Source organism: Pinus tabuliformis, chromosome 3_2 (assembly GCF_031772625.1).
Source record: "Pinus tabuliformis cultivar Carrire ecotype Pingquan chromosome 3_2, CPIR1, whole genome shotgun sequence".
Classification (NCBI taxonomy): Eukaryota; Viridiplantae; Streptophyta; class Pinopsida; order Pinales; family Pinaceae; genus Pinus; species Pinus tabuliformis.
In genome coordinates, this window is record NC_142302.1 from 627,280,067 (window position 1) to 627,305,073 (window position 25,007).

Consider the following 25,007-nt stretch of genomic DNA (forward strand, 5'->3'; position numbering starts at 1 on the left):
ACTTTTCTAGTTTTAACCTGTTATTTTGAATATGTTGAATGTAATAGGTTTATATCAATTATATATAATTATATATATTTCATTGTATGTAAGTAAGTATGTGATAATATATTTTATTTTTTTCAAAATATATAAATTTATTATCAATAAAAAAATATTATTATATTGTTGGAGGTATGGTATTAGGTATTCAGTTTTGTTTTTGTATTGGTTTGTTTTTGACTATATATATAAGAATTAATTATTTAAAAAATGATAATTATATGTTTTAATTTTTATAACAAAATTAAAGTCAAAACGTTTTAAATATATGTGGATTTTTATTTTTTATTTTTTTTGAATCATATTAAAAAAAATATGATAAAAATGTCATCATCAAAATCAGAAATCATCCAATGAAATAGATTAATTATAATATTTTTATGATTTTTATTAATAAAATTAATATTAAAAACTTTTCTAAAATTAGTTTTAACCTGTTATTTTGAATATGTTGAATGTAATAGGTTTATATCAATTATATATAATTATATATATTTCATTGTATGTATGTAAGTATGTGATAATATATTTTATTTTTTTCAAAATATATAAATTTATTATCAATAAAAAAATATTATTATATTGTTGGAGGTATGGTATTAGGTATTCAGTTTTGTTTTTTATTGGTTTGTTTTTGACTAAAAATTTATGACGTTTATGCATAGTTTAATATTAGGAATTAAATTTTTGTTATTTTTAATTATTATTTAAATTTATTTATTTGTAATGTGATTGGTTGAGGTCTTATTATGTGTCGTTTAGTAACTTCCATTTCTATTAGTTATTAATGTTTTGTTTTTAGCTTTATTTCCTCCTTATCCTCCTCCTCCTCCTCCTTCTTCTTCTTTTTTTTTAATTTTTTTTTTTAAATTTATATTTTCATAAATTATAATTTTTTCACAATATTTTCAATTTAAAATGACTTATTAAAAATATATTTTAATAGATTTAAGTATAAACAATTATATATATTAATAAAAATAAAAGACACACATAGATATATGTATGTTTATATAAACAATATTAGTTAATCATATTTCTTAATTTTTAGTGATGACATATTTTAATAGATTTAAGTATAAACAATTATATATATTAATAAAAATAAAAGACACACACATAGATATATGTATGTTTATATAAACAATATTAATTAATCATATTTCTTAATTTTTAGTGATGTGATTCAACAATACAATATTTTATTAGTTGTTTTATTTTTGTGATAAAATCTTTGCTTTTATTTTTTTTGTTTAATTAAATTATGTTTAAGCTAGAGAGGTACTAGTTACTATAAGCCCTTGTTAAAATATTATAATCAAAATAATGAATTAGTTATTAAATAAAATAATTGTAATTATAATATTTTTTCTGATATTTATTAACATAATTAATATAAAAATTTTAGATGGTATCAAACATATTATTTTTTTCATAAATCTATACAATGATATTCCTAAATATTTATATACTTCATATTTTTAAATTTATAAAGATTAGTTTCATATCTATAAATATAAATTTAATAGCAATAGAAAACTTGTAATAAAATATTAAAATCAAAATAATAAAATAATTATCAGATAAAATAATTCTAATTTCATTATTTTTGTAATTTTTATTTACAAAATTATATAATAATTTTTATTTACAAAATTATATAATAATTTTCTTTTTAATGATTATTTTGAACTTATAATATATTAATTTAAATATACATTGATGCAACATGCTTGGTTAATAGATTTATATTATATATTAATTTAAATATGCATTGCAGGAAATATGCTTGGTTAATAGATTTATATTATGATGATGATGATGATGATTAACGTTCACTGAGACCAAACATTGGTCTATCAACCTAAAGAAATAAATTATTTATTTTGATTTAAGATTTTATTCCTATGCTCAAAAAGCTTGGAGAGAAGTCTCCCGAGCTCGCTATAATTTTGACATTGTAAAAGGCTAGGAAGGTCAGTATTGTAACAAAGATTGTGAAACTGAGATCTAATGTGGTTGTACGCCGGGCACTCTAATAGGAAGTGATTTTCATCCTCGATGTTCCTATTCTCACATATATGGCAGATCCTTTCCATCCATGGCGTTTTAGGAACTGCCCAACGACCTGTTTCACTATGAGCTCATGAGAATTCCTTCTAATCTTTGCTATATTAATTTTCTTCTTTGAGCTAGTTAAAATAGAGAGATACTTTTGATCTTCGAGGGTGGGGTTGACCTTCTTATAATAACTTAATTTTCTTTTAGCCGTTAAATCTTTCTCACACCACATTTTTTCTTTGAACTTAGCGGTAACAATATCTTTAATGTTATTTATGTTTTGCAATGCATCATTCTCGTTGATCTCCCAATAGTTTAACCAGTTCCTTGTGTCCTTATGCCACCCCCGATTGAGCCTTAGGTGGTTTTGGCTGGAATTTAAAGCTAGCTTAGGAAGTCTATGATCGTCTATGTTATTGAGTTTGTGCTTGTACAACAGAAACCTAATCATAGCTAAGCTCTCAATAGGGGAAGATTTGCTTCTATAAGGAGAATAGGATATGGTGTATTACTTTTAATTTTCAGGTTATAAGTTATAAAACGCTTCTGGATTTGCTCAATCTCTATAAACACATATATACTTTTAATATATATGTGTTTATAGAGATTTACTTTCTCTTCTCAAAAATATATAATTTTTTATATACAAATTATGATAAGAAAGAATAATAAAATAATTATGATAAAAAATAATTATTTTATTATTAGTAAATAAAATTATTTTTAAAATTTATTAAAGTTATTATTATTATATATATATATGATTATTATTAATGACAAAGTTACGATAATATAGCATTATTAAATTATGCTAATATATCATTATTTCATAATGAATCAATTGTTAAATAAAATATAGGAAATTAATATAAAAACGTTTCTTAGATCACTTTTAGACTAATTACATGTTATTTTAAAAATATCGTATTTATAATTACAGTTATTTTCTTATTTTTAGTAAGAAAATTAATATAAAAATGTTTGTTAGATCACTTTAGACTTGTTGCATGTTATTTTTAATAATGAAATTAATATAAAAACGTTTGATGGATCACTTTAGACTTGTTGCATGTTATTTTAAATATATTGCATGCAGAGTGTTGTTTTTTTCGTAGATTTATAGCAATCATACTTTTAAAAATTTATAAATGTTTCATGCCTTTGAGTTATAAGTATTTTTTCTCTCTTGAATACGTCTCTGTGTCATTAGGAAAGACAGTATATAGTTTCAGTTAACTAGAGGCAGAGATATAAGTTACTGAAGATAAGGGATCATTTTTTTTTATAATATTTTTCCTAGAGAAGAGGTAATTTATTATTAATAAATTATTTATTAAATTAAATTAAATATATAAATTAGATGGTTGGTAAATATCAATAAATATCAATTCATATTAAAGTTGGTAATAAAATATTATTAAACTAATTTAATTATATATATAGAGATAGATTAGACTTCAAGAGATTTATCTTATAATATGTTTCACATTGCCAAAATTAAAAAGCACAAGAGTAAACTCTATTAATATTGTTATTATATATATATATATATATATATATATATATATATATATATATATATATATATATATATATATATATTTAATATATGTATCAAGTAAAATATAGTAAAATAACCAAAAAAAAGAAAAGAGTTTAATAACAGTTGTGAATGCCATATTTTTTAATTAAATTGAAAAGAAAAAAAGAGCACAACTACTTTTAAAATAAATCTCATTCCTTTATCTTAACTACTATTAAAAATATTATGTGGATATCCTATGAAAGTTTGTTTTTGTTTGTAAATTAATACATTGTATTGCCAAAAAATAAAGATTACGTATTTTTGTCAGATTGCGTCATGAAAATTTTAATCCTCCTCAAACTATTACTCCTTAGCAGGTCTGCATATTTATATACAACCTTGCATACAAAATTCAAAAACCATAACACTACACCATAACCAACACATAGACTACTCTAAACTAAATACATCATCATATTTCTATATAACCTTGGATACAAAATTCACAAACCATAACACTACACCATAACCAACACATAGACTACTCGAAACTAAATACAACATCATATTTCTATACAACCTTGGATACAAAATTCACAAACCATAACACTACACCATAACCAACACAGACTACTCTAAACTAAATACAACATCATATTTCTATACAACCTTAGATACAAAATTCACAAACCATAACACTACACCATAACCAACACATAGACTACTCTAAACTAAATACAACATCATATTTCTATACAACCTTGGATACAAAATTCACAAACCATAACACTACGCTATAACCAACACATAGACTACTCTAAACTAAATATATAACATCATATTTCTATACAACCTTGGATACAAAATTCACAAACCATAACACTACACCATAACCAACACATAGACTACTCTAAACTAAATACATCATAAAGTCAAAAACCCATCTGACTGGGTAGAACCAAAACATAGAGAACATAGAATTGCAAAGTCAACCAACAAGAACTTTAATCATTATCTAAAGATGAAATCATCGCTAGTAACCTCGCGCTCGAACCTAGTGGATTTGGTAGATCCTTGCTATTAGATTCACATGCAATGTGCCCCTCCACATGGGCAAGGCAAAAATAAATCTTATCCAAGTAGAAGCATTGATTCATGAGCATCCTTTTTATGTCCTAGAGGGTGGTGAAGACATTATACTACTCCACTTGCTTTCCTTTCAAGACCAAACCCAACAATGTCTTCATTTGCTAATGTATGGCCATAGAGTTCAAATATTGTTTCTTCTTGCCCCTGGTGTTCCCAGGGTTAGGAACCCAAGTCAAATTATACTCCAAGGTTTCTAAATCTGAGTGGGATTGTCTCTATGCCCCAACTTGAGTCTCCAATTTGTGAATTTTCTTCCTTGTTTCCAGTGGAATTGCATTGAAGAAAGTGATAGCCAAGTCAGAATTGAAAATCCTCGCTCCTCTCTACACCTGTGGACCACTGCCCCCTCCCCCCCAACCTACAATGCATTCACTGTCTTGGGGACATGATTGAGGCCAGGAGGGCCCACTTGGAGAAACTACTATGAATACATTTTCCTGTGAAAAAACACGAGAAAAATCCAAACACATCCACCACAAAACCAAAGCTCCAATCCACTATATTATCCCCAAAGTTCGTGACACATACCTCAGACTTGAAAGAAGCCCCTGAGTGTTGAACATAGGTCACGATGACCTTTACAGAGGAGCAATTCCCCAACACCATTAAACAAATACTCATAATCACACAGAACAGAGAACTTAGACACATAAGACTCTCATACACCTAAGAAAACCAACCCACAGGAGCCCTTCAGCCATCTCTACATAATTCACCTTATGGCACACATCATTATTATCACAAATTATATCCCACAACCTAGACATTACCAATTGGAGGAAACCCTAGAACAAAGGATGTGAATTGGCTGCCAAGCCTCCCCAACCCCAAACATAAGACAGAAACAAAGTCTTGCAACCCATATAAATTATACCTACCACCTCAACCCCTACCAAAGAACCCAAATTAAAACCAATTACTAGACAAAGAGAGTAATCACCCTGAGTTCTAGCACAAGGAGTTGTGAATGATGCCCACACCATCCAGTCAAACTCCTAGGTTCCAAGCATCCAGACATAGGCCACGACTCCAGGGAAACTCCATTGTTGTCACCAACACCTTCGTAAGCTAGTGAACTTAGTCTTCACCGCCTCACTCTCAAACCCAAGCCCAAACGCAAAACTCCTTGCACTACCAATTGAAACAAAAGGCATGCATAGGGAGGTCAAGGACTTACCCTCACCTCCACTCAAACCACTCCGAGCAAACTCTAGAAACTTCAATTGAGTTGCTTTATAATTATCCTTTACGTATGGGGATTTGCATGCAAGGGGTTGGTCGTGCCCCCCTCATTAATGCACATCACATCCAAGGATGGCGGGCACAACCTCCAAAACCCACTCTTTAAACACATTAACACCTATTGAAGAGTGAATATTGTATAAAAATTAAATCTCTATGATTCACTTAATAATTATTGATAATTAAATTTAAATTCTAAAACCGTTATTTCAAAATAAACACAACACACCTATAAACACAATAAAATAATTTTAATTACAATTTTTTTATAGTTTTATTAACAAAATTATATAAAAACATACTTGTTAATTTAAAACCTATTTTCACTCTATTAAACCTAACCTGTTTTATTATAAATTTATATAAATTATACTATTTAAAAATTTATATGTATTTCATGTCCTTGAACCTATAAGGATTTACTCCCTTTTTCAAAACATATATATTTAAGTGATACATTGTAACTTCATTGTGTTCATGGTGTACAACTATATATACTAGAGTCCAACATATATAAAAAAAGAGTTCAACATATATATATATATATATATATTTTTTCTTCCATTCATATATTCATATATTTTAGTATTAGTCTTTGAAAATTTTATGTTAGATGCATCTAGAAAAGGGAAATGAGAGATACCTTGTTCTTCAACTCATAGAATTTATGGATTGACTAATTTGTTAGGCAACAATTTCTATTTTCAAGACTACTTTTGAAAATGTTCAAATTAATTCAATATTTAAAAAAAATGCTGAGTTAAAGATCTTATCTAATTATAATATGTTTTCATGTGATGTTCTTAGCCAAATAAAAAGATAGCCAACTACATATATAACCAATAGTATAATGGGCCAACTTTTTAACCTAAGTGATTTGTGATTGGAATTTCACAATATTTTTTTTATTGGATGAAATTATAAATATTAATTATATAGATTGTATCGGTAAGATATTTAAATACTTGTGAGTTAGTTAGTGTTAATTGGTTAGTAGGTTTCTTTAATATATTGATTTAGTGGTCACGTTATGTTCTCAACATAAAATGATGTTATGGTTTATTATCTATTCGATATCAACAACTATATTGATTGGTGATTTAATATTTTATTGGCCCACGATTTTATGTAAAGAGTGTGGAGGGTCATTTTCTAATGATAGATTATGAGAGACTTATATGTAAATTAATTTTATTTTGCATTAATATATTTTCTCAAGTGGTTGGACCATGGACTATTTCCCTTTCTGAGGGTCTTAACCATGTAATATATTAGTGTATTGATCTTTGATCTATTTATGTGATGTATGTTGATACAACCTATTTATTGAAAATGATATCTAAGCCCCTATGAAGTGTAAATAATGTTGTTAATTGAGATTTTGAACCTTTGTTGCAGCATGAATCAAAGCACTTCTAGATTCTATGGTTTCCAATAATTTATGGAATGAAAAAATGGTTTCATTCCATCCAAAGCATTATTTTCAATGGAAAACCCTTTTTGTTTCACCTAATTTTTTTTATGTTTGCATAAAGTACAACCTTTTTATCGTATCTAAAGGTATACAACTTCATTATGGGTATAAAAATTCTTACAAATTTTGTTTTATTTATCTTTTTTTCTTTTTCTTTTTTAAAGTTTGCTCTCTTTCTAGTTTGTGTATGATCTTGTTTTGCAATTTGTGCAATCTAACATGGAGTGAGTGTGTGTGTGTGTTCTTTGTCTTGTTCTTTCTATGATTTCATAAATTTTATTTTTTCTAGGTAAAATAATTGAAGTCTAACCCCAAGCTTATAAAGTTTTGGATTTTACTTTTATTAGAATTTGTGTTTAATCTTGTATGTAGCTATGTTGAAAGATTTTATAGGCCAAAATGACAGTTTGGGGGAAAACACATAATTTGAGGTAAAGATTAAGAAAAAATTCCTTTTTTTTCTTTCTAACATTTATATATATATATTGTATTAACTTAATCGATTAAAATTTATTTTATTAAATTAGAGGTCTTGAGTTCAATTCTTTCTATCTACTGAGTTTATTTTATTAAATTGGAGGTCTTGATTTCAATTCTTTCTTTCTACTATGTTATTTTTGGATGAAGTTCATATAATTTTAAGTCATAACATAGTTTTATAATAGAGTGTATTTCACTTAAATTGTAAAAGTGAAACTATGATAAAATAATTTTTAATATAACTTTTTACATGCAAGATTTAAATTATAAAATAATTTCATAAAAATGGTTCTCATTTCAAAATAGTGGGTCACTTACACTATAAAAGTAACTTATTGAGATTACAGTTGGATAAGGAAAGCAATTTTTTTACTAAACAACCTCATTATGCATTTATTAACACATTAATCAACAACTTCCACTTTCCATGAATCACTTTAAAACAATTTTATGTTCTTCTTCAAAAGGGCATAATTTTGACATTAAGACTGTTTATAGTGCCATTTTTTAAACTACCTTTTTTCTTGAGAGCTTTCCACCTAGATAAATAGTTTTTTTTTTTTTTCTTTTGAATTCATATTGCTTGCTTATTGTAATATGGATAGTCTGGGTGATCTCTTGCTTACTAGTTCAAACTACTTCTCATGGAAATATTGTATAGAGGATATATTATGAAGCATGGAATTTTACTAGATTATTTTGTGAACATAAAATGTCCATCTAATGCATTAAATAAAACTAAATGAGATAATAAAAATGGCGAAGCATGTGGACTACTAATAATATCATCCGTAGTGATATTTAGTTTCAACTTCAAGGAATTAAGACCATGTATGAATCATGACAAAAGCTAGAAATTGTGTCAAATGAACAAATGAGACTTAATCCCAACAACTCAAAAATCAATTGCTTTAAATTCTAGTAATTTATTTTGCATTGAATATTTTCTATCTAAATTCAAATCAGTTAAGCTTTTACTTGCAAAATGTAAAATAATTAAGACAAATGAACAACTTATATACGTTATTCTTACTAAGCATGCACTACTTATTATGTTTTTTCATCTATTTTTCACTCCATTAGAGAAACTCTGATTAGTTAATGGGAACAACTTACAAATTTTCCACTTTTGAAGATTTTTTTATTCTTTGATTAAAGAACAAGATGAGCTCTTGCATTTTAGATTGATTGATATTGTATGTGTATCTAAAAAATCCTTAGTGGCATAATAGAAGGATAAATCTAATAATTCTAGGAAACAATATCCATGCAATAACAAACAAAACAAGGGTTCCATACTCACTTAGCTAGCTTCTACTTACTATTGTGATAAAGGAACTAAGTTGAAAGGCAATAATATTGAGAGACATTGTAATTTTTATGGAAAAGATGGCCTTTTGGAGTCTAAATCCCAGTTATTTATCTTCAATTGAAAATTTTAGATATCTATGTTTAAAACATTAAGACTTTTACTTGCATAATGTAAAATAACCAAAACAGGTGATCTGCTCATATATGTTATTCTTGTTAAGCATGACACTCCCTATTATGTTTTTGTATTTATTTTTCACTCCACTAGAGAAACTCTTATTAGTCAATCAACTATTTACAAAATGCCCACATTTAAACCCCTTTTTAATTCTTTGCTTAGAGAGAAAGATATGCTCTTGCATGTTGGAGTGATTAACATTGTACTTAGATCTAACAAATCCTTGGTGACACAATAGAAGAATAAAGCCAAGAATTTGAGGAAGCAACATCCTTGAAAAACAAAAAAACAAGTGTTTCAAATTTTCTCATCCAACTCCTATTCCAAATAGCGATAAGATAAAGGCAAGAAGACAAAGAGACATTTAATTTTTGTGGGAAATATGGTCATCTATGGCCTAAATGTTTCAAGAAAATGGAACCCTTTGAAGTAGCAACAAAGAAGCATGACATCGATTTTGATTCTTCTTCATCTAATTATTCTTCCCATGGATATGTTGTAACATCTATTTCTTATTTGAGTAGCTTATTGATTCTAGAGTATTTTATCATATGCCTAAGGATAAATTCATATTTTCTTCTTTTGATGAATGTAATAGCATAAAAATATTTATTGGTGATGATATATCAATTTCTTCAACATAAGTAGAGCATCAAGCAATAGTTAGTGCAAGTGAATAAGTCTTGTAGCTTCAATAGATCCTCTTAGAGTCTAGATTCTACCAAAAATATTCCATCTCACTTTGGTGCAATTATTAGAGAGTCATTCAACTCACCAAAGATATGGTTAAATATCAATGCAACAAACACACTAGGAGATGCACATGTACTTCATTAAAAAAACTTCTTTAGTATCCCATTCTCAAAATGCTCTATTCCCATATAGATGATCGATTTGAAAATATTTTCACAACGCCTCTTATAAAGGCAAAGTTTTCCAAACTTCAATCTATGTTAGGAGTTTAGACAATTTTCATTAATGGGGGATACACTCTAATATTTCTTTTTCCTATTTTATTACTTTTGTAAATCCTATAATTCTATTCCAAGGTGTTCTTAGGGAGGGATATCAGAATATTTAGACGCGTAATACATAGGCAATAATTGATGGCCAATGTTTCGAACCTACTAATGAGGTTCATCTTCAGGACCAAGATGAACCTCATTATTAGGTTCGAAACATTGGCCATCAATTATTGCCTATGTGATTTATCTGAAATCTTTTACAAAAAATATTATGGATCACAAAAGCCTTAGATCAAACACATAATACATCTTTAGGTAAAGTGTGTTTCTTTAGAATCCATTACCATTATATTCTAGATGTAAAGTGATTCAATGATTCATCTTCTCCTCAATGTTATTGAATATAATGATTCATGACTTAACTCCTCATTGGTCCATCATTTTTATTGAACCTGAAGATGAACCTCATTAGTACGTTTGAAACATTGACCATCAATTATTACCTATGTGATTTATCCGAAAGCTTTTACAAAAAATATTATGAATCACAAAAGCCTTAGATGAAACACATAATACATGTTTAGGTAAAGTGTGTTTCTTTAGAATCCAATACCATTATATTCTAGATGTAAAGTGATTCAATGATTCATCTTCTTCTCAATATTATTAAATATAATGATTCATGACTTAGCTCCTCATTGGTCTATCATTTTTATTTAAAGAGTATGGAGCCCAACATTTTCCAATAATTTATTGGAAGAAACTGATATATAAACTATTTTCCTTTTGGATTAATATATTGCCTCATGTGGCTATATTAAATTGATTTGCGAATTATTTCTATCTATAAAAACTATCCATATAAAACATTGACATAATAATCTTTTATTTATTTATGCCATTAATTACTTTAAAATGCATTTGACTTATATAAATATACCATGTTTATCAAACATACATAATAAATATTCAATATTAGCATAATAATCTTTTTTTATTTATGCCATTAGTTACTTTAAGGTGTATTTAACATATATATAAATATACCATGTTTATCAAACATACGTAATAAATATTCAATTTAGAATTTTTGGTGTTCTTAAATACTTCTATAATTAAAAAGCATAATTTTTATAATTTTTAATAATTAACTTCAACCACAATTAATGATAAAAATAAAATAAAATAATTAATTTAATATTTTTCTTATATAAGATTAAAAAAAATTTATACACCATATATTTTAATATTAAATAAGTTTATTTAAATGTTTAATAATTCAATATAATGTAAAGTCATGCCATGTTTTAATATTTAATTAACTTTCAATAAATACAAAACCATGTTAATAATAGGTTTGGCATAATACTTCATAAATTGGAAATTAACTAGGTTAGGTTAATAATAGATTTTGCATAATATTTCCTAAATTGGAAATTAGATTGAATATTTAACAATACTATAAATAAATTTAAAATAAATATTTTAATGTTTAATATAAAATAAAATTAGGTTACATTTTAATATATATATATATTAAAATTAAAATTAAAATAGGAAATATTATAATTAATTTTAAGATATCTCTAAATCATATTATTAAAAATATGGTTTAGAATATTAAAAATATTGTTTAGATATTCTATAGATTAAAGATGTGAAATTATATGATGTAAATTATATTATTAAGGAAAAAATAATTTATATAATAAATATCACATTTTTATATAAAACAATATTTTCATTTTTAATTTTATTAAAAATTTGACTTAATTTCTATGGAATATTTTTATTAATAATGAGGATAGAGAGTTTAGATATATCTCAAAAGTAATTATAATATTTTTTCTTTTAATTTTAATTATAAATTTTATGTATTTTTATTTTTAATTTTATTAAAACTTTGATTTAATTTCTATGAAACATCATGAGAATATTTTTATTAATAATGAGGATAGAGAGTTTAGATATATCTCAAAAGTAATTATAATATATATATATATATATATATATATATATATATATATATATATATATATATATATTTTAATTTTAATTACAAATTTTATGTATTTTTATTTTTAATTTGATTAAAACCTTGTCTTAATTTCTATGGAATATCCTCATATTATTTTTATTAGCACGTAGGATTGAGAGTTTAGATATATCTCAAAAGTAATTATAACTTTTCTACATTTAATTTTAATTAAAAATTTTATAAAATTAAAAATTAAAAAATTTATAAATTTTTTTTAATTAAATCTTTTATAAAATATTTTAATTGTGAAATGAGTTATGGATTTTAGGCATATGGTATTATAAGCCATGGTATTGTAATAAATCCAGCATAGATCCATCTTAACTAAAGATCTACCAAGCAATGAGAGGAATCAAATCTCTCTAGTTGTAAACCTTTACTTACTCTATTAATTATCATTAAATTAAGATCATGGTTAAGAGCATGTGCTTCCTCCTAAAAGGTCACAAGTTCAAAACGAGAGGGGGATAAAGTATGTATGCCGGGGGTAGAGTATGTATGCCTTGGTAGACTTAGCAGTGAAAATCGTTGTATATATGCCTTTTTAGACTTAGTAGTCAAAATCGTCTCTTGTCCCACAAACAAGGGGTCTAGGAGGTTTGAATTTGTATCTCAAGGAACATAACACTTCATTATCAAAACATTCACCATTGAACTACCCCTGGACCATACACATTTATTATTTTTATTTTTTTGCTTAAGCAAGAGTAGGTCCTTCCCTTCCATTATATAAAAATAAAATTACAAAACTATTTTACAACCCAAGGCACTGTGGCCCAAAAAATAGTTGGGTCCCACCATACCTTGATTACCGAGCCATAAGCTCGCAAATCGGGCCCACAAAACTTTATAAACCACCATCAACCATGTGATCTGGCTTTGAAGATCTAACGGTCGATGGGCTATTTCGGGAACTCTTCTAGCTCACCCTTTAACAAACTAATCGGACCCAAAAAGATTCCAGAACCGACTCTAAAGCCATTTCGGGTCCACCTAGGGGGATAACTCTCGGGCATTTTAATTGCCCGAAATCCATGAGATGCGAGCAGTTCGAAGGATCAAGCAACTAGCATGGAAATTAACACCAGTTGCGGACTCGAAGTCTTATTGAGACATAGTTTAAACAATTTTCGGGTCCGTGTGGGCTGTTAACCGGCTCGCTGTTTGCTCCGCGAAATGCACAAGATTGCTTTGAATTCGCCAACCTGCCCACACGTTAACCAACAAAGACTTGTCCTGTATGTGATATGGGCCAGTGCGAAGACTTGTCCTGCATAAGTTTTCCAGCCCGAGAACCCTTGGTTTATGTGGTTCCGAGTGCATTTTCCCACCCAAAAAAACCAAGGCCTTCATTAGTAATGTAGACCCTAGGAGTTTCGGGTATATCCCACTCATAATTAACCATGAGCTTCTTCCTCTTGTAGACCAAAATTCCTTTGTTTCCGTCATTCTCCATCCAGTTGATTTCCTCTGCTATGATAGAACTCCCTGTCTAAGTGCGCTTGTCTGTCACACTCTTCCCTCAACCTTCCATGGGGAGTCCTTGTCCATTCATATTTCATGTAGCTCTTGGAGTAGAGTACTCCTTCATTTGCCAATATGTCTGCTAATGCCATACACATTTATTATTACTAAAAGTTTAAATTAATAATTTATTTCATATATTTTATAAAATATCTCTACTAAAATTTTAAAGGAAAATTCTCTTTAATACATATTAAGTGTAATTGAATTAAAATGCCTTAAAATTTTCAACTCATTTATGCTCTTACTCATTATGTATTGAATCTTTGTACTCTTGAGTCTAGAGGCACTCTACAACGGAGTGTGGGGGCAATGTTGTAGTGGTGTAAATGTTTGTAAACATTTACATATCTACTAAATTAAAATGTTAAAAGTAATATAGATCCTAGTATAGGGAGATGTTGTAGTATGGTAAATTAGTATAAACATTTAAATGTTGACTCAATTAATAATAAAAAGTTAAAAGTAATAAAAATAATAAAATTTAATTTGTTATTTTGTAATTTTGATTCTAAGTGTGGGGGCAATGTTGTAGTGGTGTAAATATTTGTAAACATTTACATATCGGCTCAGTTAAAATGTTAAAAGTAATATAGATCTTAGTATGGGGAGATGTTGTAGTATGGTAAATAAGTATAAACATTTAAATATTGACTCAATTAATAATAAAAAGTTAAAAAGTAATAAAAATAATAAAATTTAATTTGTTATTTTGTAATTTTGATTCTTAATCATGGATGTTCACCCCAGCTTTACCATGGTCATAATTTACCAAGACCACATATCTAAAATCATAATTCATTTCACAATCAAAATATTTTATAAATATTTTATTTTAATTTAATGTTATTATTTTTTAAAATAAAAAATAAAAATAAAAATGTTATAATTACTTTTGATATACTTAAACCTTCTATCCTTAATACCACCGTGGATATTCCATAGAAATTAAATCAAATTTAATAAAATTAAAAATTCTTTTTCTTTTATATATAAAGATGAGAAATTTATATTTTTTTTAACTACCTAATTTATTTTCAATTTCAAAGAAATCGTAACTATGTAAAAGTCCATAAAAACAAATTAATATAATTAATACAAATGAATTGATAATTTTTTTTATTTTTATTTTATAAAGTTTATGTTTTTGTTAAAATTTACAAAATATTTTAATTTAAATTGTATATATTTTAATATAACAGGTTGGCCCGGTACTCCTTTTAGAGGCTGATATCTTCACCCGAGGGAAATTTTTTTATAAATTAAAAATTAAAATTAGAATAAAATATTTTCTTACTATAATATAATATTACCTACGAATTATAATTCTAATTCTAAGATAGTCTCATGATTAATTCTAATTCTAAGATAGTCTCATGATTTCTTGGACATATATAGTTTAATTCTAAATTCGACACTCCATGACTCTCAGCAAGTTAATGAAAATGGACTTGGGATAAAAAAAGGGGAGAAGATAAAAAGCCTTGTCCTATATGATCTATGCTTTAGTTAGAATTTACGCAAAGTGGAAATTGCATTGAAATGTCTCCAAAAATTTATCGAATACCAGCGGGTTGGCAAAATAGAAAAATAAAGGAACCAGTTCGATTTTGGAAAATGGAAACCATATAGGTATGTATAAACATTAGTTGATATTTCTATTGTATCAAATCAAATTGCAGTTGACTTTTGAGTTCCTTTTCATGGCGTAACATCAGCCCCAGCAATAAACAGCATGTATCATGATTATTATTATTTAACATAAAGGATGGTGATGGGTTTAATACACGAGGCTTAGGATGGAAAACTCAGCAAAGTGTGTAAAGTCCGACCTGCTGAGCATGTATCTTTGATTCATTAATGAATAGCAAGATGTTTGGCAGGAACTTTATGAATGCCACCCTCCTGGTCTGGTCTAGGCATCTCCTTTATTAATTTGTTTTACAAGAGATAGCGGGAGAAAGTTGAGCGTTGGCCTTATGCTCCATTACTGTCCATTCCTTTTTAATATGTTATTCCAGTAAGGAATTCTCAATACACACCCACAGGATGGCGAACAAGAGGAATCATGGCAAGCGCCGGTTACAAGAGGCCCTGCTACATTCGGCACACAAGAAATCACTATGTTGGGAAAGCATGACACCTTGAAGGTACCAATTACTTACCTTCATCCTTCAGGCCGCCTTCAATTGAGATATATCTTCATTTTTTTTCTCTAAGATTTGTCTGATAAGTTAGTTTAGTTGCAGAGCACGGCTGCATATTTACATGCACATAAGATGATTTTTAGCTTAGAATAAAGCTATTTTTCTGCTTAAATTTTAATTAAAGTCGGCTGAAATTGTACACGTCTTCCTAAAATTATTAGAGTTTTTTTCTTTTTTATGTGATTTATGGTCTTGAGTTGAGTTGTTCTTGTTTTATTTATTATTATGTGATTTATGGTCCTTAGAAATTGGTGCCTGTTATGTCCATGGAATATTTGCACAGGCAGATTTATTGGAAATGATTTATTTCTTGTTGGCTCAACCACAGAGCCAGACTTGAGAGTGTTGAGGGATTGGTTGAGCCAGACTTGAAAGTGTTGAGGGAATTGAACCCGTGAACTCTCAATAACAGAGATGCTTTAACAATGAGAACTAACCAAGTGAACTAACCCTCAAAACTAAAACTATCCAGAATTTTGGATATTAAAATTAAGCATTTCTTCTTGGGCTCATTGTGTTTGTAGGTTGTCTCAAAATACTATGATATTTTCATACTTGGTTTCTAATCAAGAGATCAAAATAAAAAACACCCACCCAACTCTTATATACATACATTATCATGAATATATAGTACTCTGTATACATAATATAATAATACTACTGAATTCATGTATTTGTGCAACCCTACCACCCCATGTGAAGGATTTTTGAAGAAAGCAGGTCTGGCGTTATAGGCCCGGTTACTTCTTAAAGTAGCGTCTAAATGGAAAGTCCAATAAGTGATGCACTTTGGGGTAATGGATGTGAGTCCTACCAATGTCATCTCACCTCAATATGACTTCCCCTTCAAGAGGGCAAGGGGTATCCATTTGATATACAATTTATCATTAGGAGAGCCCAAGTAAAATTTCATTATGATTTATTTAAGGAAAACAAAGATTTGTTTTAATGATACATCTGGATCTACACAATGATATACCACAAAAAGGTTAAGGATTTAAAAACCACTTCACAATTATACAAGAAAATACAAGAGTTTGAAAATATTAGATTTTTTGTTTTTTGTTTTTTGTTTTTGTTTTTATGTGGTTTATGGTCATTAGAAATCAGTGACTATTAACATTCACGAAATATTTGTACCAGGCAGATTTACTTGAAAGGATCACTTCCTGCCAGCTCAACCATGGAGTCTGAACCCAAGTGTGTTGAGAGAATTGAAACAATGACCTCTCAATAGCAGAGGTGCTTTAATGATGGGGACTCGACCAAGTGAGCTAACCCTTGGGATTAAAACTATCAAAGGCTCATTGTGCTAAGATTTTTTCATAAGTGATACTTATTCTCAAAGTACTATGATATTTTCATACTTGGTTCCTAATCAAGAGTTCAAAATTTAAAACACCCACCCAAATCTTATATACATACATTATCATGAACATATAGTACTCTATATTATGAAGAAGGCGGGTTTGGCATTATAGGCCCTGTTACTACTTCTTAAAGTAGCGTCTAAGTGGAAAGTCCAATAAGGGATGCCACCTTGGGGTGATGGATGTGAGTCATATCAATGTCACCTTAATATGACGTCCCCTTCAATTTTGGTTGGCTCTCAAGAGGGCAAGGGGTATCCATTTGATATACAATCTATCATTAGGAGAGCCCAAGTAAACTTTCATTATGATTCATTCAAGGAAAACAAAATTTCATTTCAATGATACATTTGGATCTACACAAAGATATAACACAAAAAGGTAAAGGATTCAAAAACCACTGTACAATTATACAAGAAAGTACAGGAGTTGGAAAATAGATGAGATCTTTTTTTAAGTGAACAACAATAACTATAATAGAGGAGAGCCTAGCCTTTTATTGAAAAATTTGTAATGGTAGTTAACAACTAATAAGACTCTCCTACAGGACACATGCTCTATTCCTGAGGATGTGGAAACCTTAGAATCTTCCACCTGTCACCTGGAAACTCATCATTAAAACATTAGTACCCTATGAGAGAATTAGACCAAATACCTATCCCTCCCTAACATAGGAATAAGATAGAAATGAAATGACAACTATTCCATGGAATAAATTAACAACTAACAAAATAAAAACAATGTGAAATATAACGAAGGAAAGTAAATAACAACACATCAATGAACATGAAATCACATGTGCAAAAATGAAAACTATGTTACAGAATGAAATGTGCCCCTAACAACGCTAAGTTATACCTTTGTAGAATAGTTTTCAAGCTTTCCCATTAACAGGAAAAGGCAGCCTCTAGCCATCTAGATGGCCAGTGTGGAATGAATTCTCACATGCGAATTCAACAATTATATAATGAACTTACCACAAACTATCAAATTTTCCATGGTTTCTAGGTTTCTTGGCCCTTTTGTTCCATAGAAATACAAGATCCCCTATCTGTAAATCTCTCCTTCAAACCCTTGACAACTTGATCATAGGATTTTCTCCTATTTTCATTCAATTCGATTAATTGTGAGATTCTTTCTTGTAAGGCATCAACGCTAGTAGAAACATGTTGCAAAATCTGATATACTAGGATTTTCAAATGAATAGACAATGTAGTATCAACCCCATACACAAGCTCAAATGGACTTTTACCTGTAGAATCTTTCTTGGTTGTGCGGTTTGCATAGATTTATTTTCATGCATAGATTTCCTTTATTTTCATGCATAGATTTCCTTTTAGCCATTGATGATAGATTTATGAAGAGTGATTTAAGCACAGGGTGCTTGATCACTGGGGTTTGAATGGTAGTTTAAGTTCTGAATATAATGGCAGGTATCTCCATTAAATCTGAATTTTAGTGTCATTTTCTCTCTCTACGTTAATGGTTGAATTGAGTTGTGCAGGAAATTCTTGATTTTAAGATCATCGGGTGTTCGGGGAAGTTTTCAGTTGGACTAGCCAACTCCCGATCAACATTTTCTGAAGGGCCCAGCTTGATTGAATCCCAGGCTTGTCATTAGAACTTCCATTGTTGATGCATGAAGGGTTTTCTCTGAAGCACCTCACTTTAAACTTAAAATTTTAAAAATATGTGTGGCATAATGATAGATCTGGCTACTTAGAGCCTTCAGCTTGTAATTACTGTAATTATTTAACTAGGTTTTTGGGGTTTTAATTTCATCATTGTATATTTTGTTTCTGGGTGTTTTGTTTTTGTCATCACAGGTTGCAGATCTGAAGGGGAATTCTTGTTTGAAGCCAGATCTAGGCCCTGGAGGGTAAGATCTGGCCTCAGAAACAATTCTTGCAAGGATATTTATTTTAGATCTGGAAAATTTTCGTGGGGTTTTTATCAGGCAAATCTGAAGCAGGACAATTCTAAATTTTTTAAAGATTTTTGGAAAATTGTTGAGGGTTTTTTGGGCTACCTATTTGTTGTTCCCTGGGGTTTTTCATTTGCGGGAAAATTTCGAAAATTTTGGGTGAACTGTGTAAAACCCTCACGCTGCTTTCAGACCCCTGCCAAAATCTTTGCATCCGCAGACCCTCTTCTTCATTCCAACGCCACTTCTCTGCGCTGCCATATCCTTTGCTTTTTCTGCTCTTAACCCTCGTCAAAATCGCAGCTTCACAGCAGCCATATATCTGCTTCTCCATTGCTCCCTGTCCTCCAGCGTGCCCTTTTTCCTCCTATCGCTGCCCAATCCGTCATTCCTCTCCCCTCATCGCAGCTCTTTTCTTGCTGCCCTGTGCGTGATCTTCATCAAACTCTGTGGTTTTTACCCTCAACGTGCTGCCAAAGCCTTTCTCCTCGCTGCCAAATCCTCTCCATGCGTGGTCCATTTCCAGGTTGCCTGTATGCAACTCTTTCTTCATAAAGCATCATCCCTGTTCGTCGATTCCTATCTCTGCGCCCGCCCTCTTCCCTCTTGCCAAGGCCGCCACGCCATCCACGCTGCCTCCTTCCTTTGCTGTCTTCGAACCCTCCTTTTCTGTGTTTCCTCAAACCCACAATCTTTTTTCTCCTCCACGCATTTTCCTTCTACACATCTCTTTGCCATTGCATACCCATCATGTAGCTATCTTTCTCCTACGTGAAGCCCTCTCCTATCCGCAACCTTCCCCATCGTCCCTCTCCACTCGCGCGTAGCCTCCATTAGAGCTGCTCCTCATGCGTGTTCACCTGCAAACTCTTTTCGCCGTCACAACCTGCAGCAAAGCATTTCGATTGTTTTTGTGTTGTAGGGTTTTATTTAAGTTAGCATATTCATGATATAGTTTTCTTAGCCTTATTTGATTTTCGATTTAGGGTTGGGCATTTCCCATTTTTGGGTCTTGTTTTTTTTTTAGTTTACGTTAGTTCATCTTCTTAGATTTTAGTTTATTTTTTTATTTTGATCATATTACTTAGGTTAGGTTTCAATCAAAATATTTATATCGATTTAGTTTTATTTCTTTTTCTTTTATTTTTTATGATTTCAATTAAAACTAAAAAATCCTAAAAAACATCTAAAATAAAAAAACATTAAAAAATTAAGAAAATATAAAAATATGAAAAAATATAATTTTTTTTTTAAGCTTAGCACATATCGAGAAATTCACCTAGGGGATAATTAAGCTGTCAAATTTAAATCTCCTTCTGGGTGTCTTTTTGTGTTAAACACTGTTGTGGTATCATTATTTATCATTTTACTATAGTTAAATGTGCTTAAATTTTTATATCTGAGGATTAACTATTTGAAAGTGGTGAGTTTCCTAGATTTGGGTCATTGAGCATAATCATTTAAATTCTAGGATCTGAACTGGTTAGCTTTTAAATTTCGTGGTTGATTAAAGCATTTGCATCTCTTGAAATTTAATTGCTAAGACATTGTTTATCTATAGAAAATCTATCGTCATTGCTTGGATTATTTAATGCTCATTACATGCTAGATACTTTGCAAATATTTTCAAGCGATTGTTAAAGAGTTTTTTTTATATCTCTGTTTCATAGGCAGCAACAGCTAATCAATTACTTGGTTTTCATTTTAGTGAGATCATTAACTCCATAAGGCACTGGTATTAATCATTTAAAATTTAATCAAATTTTAAATCTTGCTAAGCTTTAATTAAGTATTCGATTTGCTTCGCTGTGTCTCCCAAACCGGCTGATTCCCAGCTGGTTCTCCTTTTTCCCATAGGGTCTACCCCCCTTAGCCTGCTATAGGGAGACAACTTAAACAGAGAGATCGGGGATCAGGGTGCAATCCCCCGATCTGAGCGCTGTCGTGATGCTCAGACACTCTGTGCGACAAAAAGAAGCAAAAAGGGGGAAAAGATAAAAATATGACAACCATAACACACCCGGAAAAGATCCTAGCAACCACTACAACCACTGCAACATTGATGGCCACAGAGAGGAGAAGTGTTGGAAGTTGCATTCAGAGCTAAACCCAAAGAACAAGAAGAAAGATAATAAGAAGAAGAATTTCATAGCCACTGATTCGAGCAACCAAGTTGAAAGTAGCTCGAACATGGATGAGAAGATCATCTGTAGATCAGTGTAGAAGGAGGTGAATCTGAGTAGCCTTCAACAACAGGAAGAGAAAGAAATGATCAAACTCTTCCATATAAAGATACATGTCAAGAAGACAAAGATTGATGCTCTATTTGAATCAGGATCACAAATGAATCTCATTGTAGCAGTTAGTCAAGAAGTTTGGGCTAGAAGTTTGTGATCATCCAAACCCATATCCACTGGGATGGGTAAATAAGGGTGCAGAGTTGAAGGGAACAATACAGTGCAAAATTAGATTTGCTATCAGTGTTGATTTTATTAATGAAGTAGATGATTAGATCTGCATGTGGTTCCCCTTAATGTATCTGGAGTCGTGTTTGGGAGTCCATACATGTACATGCGTGATGCAATATTCATGAGGATAGCTAACCATTATTGGCTCATCAAGGATGGAAAATCGTTCACATCAATGCGCACAAAGGCAAGTCGAAAATTTCACACGTAAGTGCCAACCAGGCCAAGAAATTGATCAATTCGAGCAAGAAGTATGTTTTATTGTTTTTAAGAGAAACTCAGTTTGAAGGGTACTCAATAAGAGGCAAGGCATCCCTGGAGGGGTGTACTAAGAAACATAAACAACAATTGGAGGAGTTGTTATAGGCATACAAGGATGTGTTCTGAGAACCTAAACGTTACCACATAAGAGAGAAGTGGAGCACGAGATCCATCTATTGCCAAATATTGGGTTGTATAGGTAGTCTATTATAGAAGCAAGTGAGGTGAAGAAACAATTGCAGCAACTGCTGGAACAGGGTGTCATTCGACCAAGTACATCACCATGTGGGTCACCCATCATCATTGTGCCAAAGAAGGATGAGACTTGGTGGATGTGTATAGATTACAGGGTGTTGAATAAAATCACGCTCAAGAACAGATACCCCCTGCGTAGGATAAATGATCTGCTATATCATTTGCAACAAGCAAAGTATTTCACCAAGTTGGACTTGAAGTTTGGATATCACCAGGTTCGAGTCAAAGAAGAGGATACATGGAAGACCACTTTCAAAACCATGCAGGGTTTGTATGAGTGGTTAGTTATGCCATTTGGCCTATGTAATGCACCAACCAATTTATGATATTAATGAACGATATACGACGCCCTTTTATAGATTCATTTGTTATTGTCTATCTGGATGATATACTAGTATATAGTGCTACCTGGGAGGAGCATATTTCACAATTCATGCAGGTGCTGGAAACATTGAAGAAGCACCAGGTGCTAGTAAATCTTAAGTTTGAGTTTGTGTAGCTGTCTTTGGTGTATTTGGGGTATGTGATCGGTGGAGGAGAGTTGAAGATAGATCCTTCCAAGATGGAGACCATCATGAAATGGCCAGTGCCTACTAATGTTTTTGAGGTTGGGAGTTTCATTGGGGCAACATAGTACTTGAGGAAATTCATAGTCTCATTTTCAACAATAGCAACATCGCTCCACGCCATAACAACAAGTGGCAAGAGTTTCCAGTGGGGAAAAGGTTAGCAGAAGGCTTTCGAGGAGTTAAAGAAGAAGATCAGTCAAGCACTAGTTTTGGCATTACCAAACTTGCAGCGGCCCTTTGAAGTGGAGACAGATGCGAGTTGTCTTGATGCAAAGAGGAAGGCCCATTTTCTACCATTATGAAGTATTTCATGTGGCAGTTCTTAACTACTCTACCTACGATAAGGAGCTCTATGCCATGGTGCAAGCTGTGAAGAAGTGGAAGCACTATCTGATGGGAAAGGAGATAGTAATCCACACAAATCACCAGTCATTATAGTACTTGCAAGCCCAGAGTAAGCTACAACAGACTAGACATTACAACTGGATGGGGTTTTACAGCGGTTTCATTTGGTGATCAAGTATAAGAAGGGCAACACAAACAAGTTGGCCGATATGCTTTCAAGACCACCCACATAAAAGATTACAGCTTTTTGGACTCTTATGCACATGGAGCCATTCACCCAAAGCATACAGAGAGGCATATTTAGAAGATGAGGACTTCAAGGAGGTGTATCAGTAGTTTCAGAGTTAGAGTCATGTGCACTATGGCGACAACATCGTTGACTACCATCTCCAGGATGGGTTACTCTACAGGCTGGATAAGTTATGTGTTCCTAAAGGTGAGCATTTGCAACTGATTAGAGAGGCTCATACCTCCAAGGTTGCATGGCACTTTGGTGTAGGGAAGACTGTGGCTAACTTGCAAAGGTATGTGTATTGGCCCAAGATGCAAGAGCAGGTAGCTAGGTTCAGAAGGGGATGCATGCTTTGTTGTACCATCCCTTACTTGTATCTACTCGTCCTTGAGAAAGCATTTCCATGGACTTTGTGGGAGGTTTATTGACAACTAGGAAGGGACATGACTACCTGTTCGTGGTAGTTGATAGGTTTAGCAAGATGTGTGTTTTGATGCCCTGTAAAAAGACCATCAACAGACAAGAAGCAGCAAACCTTTTCTTTGGAAAGGTTTGGGTGCACTTTGGGATACCAAGGAGCATCATTTTTGATAGGGACACAAGATTTGTTATGCATTCTGGACTACATTGTGGGAGAAGATGGACACAAAGTTGAAGATAGCTACAACATTCCATCCATTAACAGATGGGCAGACCAAGTAGTCAACAGGACTTTGGTCCAACTTCTAAAGCGATACAACCAGAAGCATCCGAAGACCTGGGATGAAAATATGGTATATATACAACATTATTATAACATAGCAGTGGACACTTCTACAGGAAAGTCCCCATTTGAAACTTCCGACTGAGAATCTCTCTCTCTGGAAGTTGCTATCCCTGCCCCTCAACTGCAAAGAGATGTCCTCAATCGATTTTTCCTCCTGAGAACTTTTCAGGAAATCGATTTCCTTGATCTCTCGGTGTGTCTTCCAAATGACCATCAAGCCCCTTCTTATATCTTCCTGTTGGACAACCAACGACCTAGATTAAATCATAATCAAAGGTTCAAATTGTTTTGGCTTGATCCGTGTCTTTTTCTAGAAGTTTCACCCATGATTAGATTAATACCCATTAATATTTTAATTTTCCTAAGTTTAGACTTAGGAAGCCCATTAAAAATATTGATTATTTTAATAAAATCACTTCTGGGTGGAATTTCCCAAAACGCTTTCTAGGTTCTTTGGAATACATGTGCCCAAGCCTCCCTGCAAAATTTTAGGCTTAGATCACATCTCGTTCTACCCCAAATCAACACTCCCTCTTAGCCAGGAATGTGCTCCAACTATACACTGCTACTGCATACTGCTTTGATTCCAAACCATCATCTTTTGCGCTGCTGATGTTTGAC

At 31.0% G+C, this 25,007-nt stretch overlaps 1 protein-coding gene across 2 annotated transcripts in view; it reads left to right on the forward strand.

The window, feature by feature from the left end:
- The first annotated feature begins 15,789 nt into the window (after positions 1-15,789).
- Positions 15,790-25,007, forward strand: part of LOC149182193 (ABC transporter A family member 7-like) — a 330,418-nt gene continuing 321,200 nt past the window's right edge. The window contains exon 1 of one of the 2 annotated variants that reach the window (XM_089416797.1): positions 15,790-16,139. The gene's annotated coding sequence lies outside the window, so the exon portion shown is untranslated. The remainder of the gene's footprint in view (positions 16,140-25,007) is intronic. The other variant, XM_089416796.1, reaches the window with a different exon arrangement.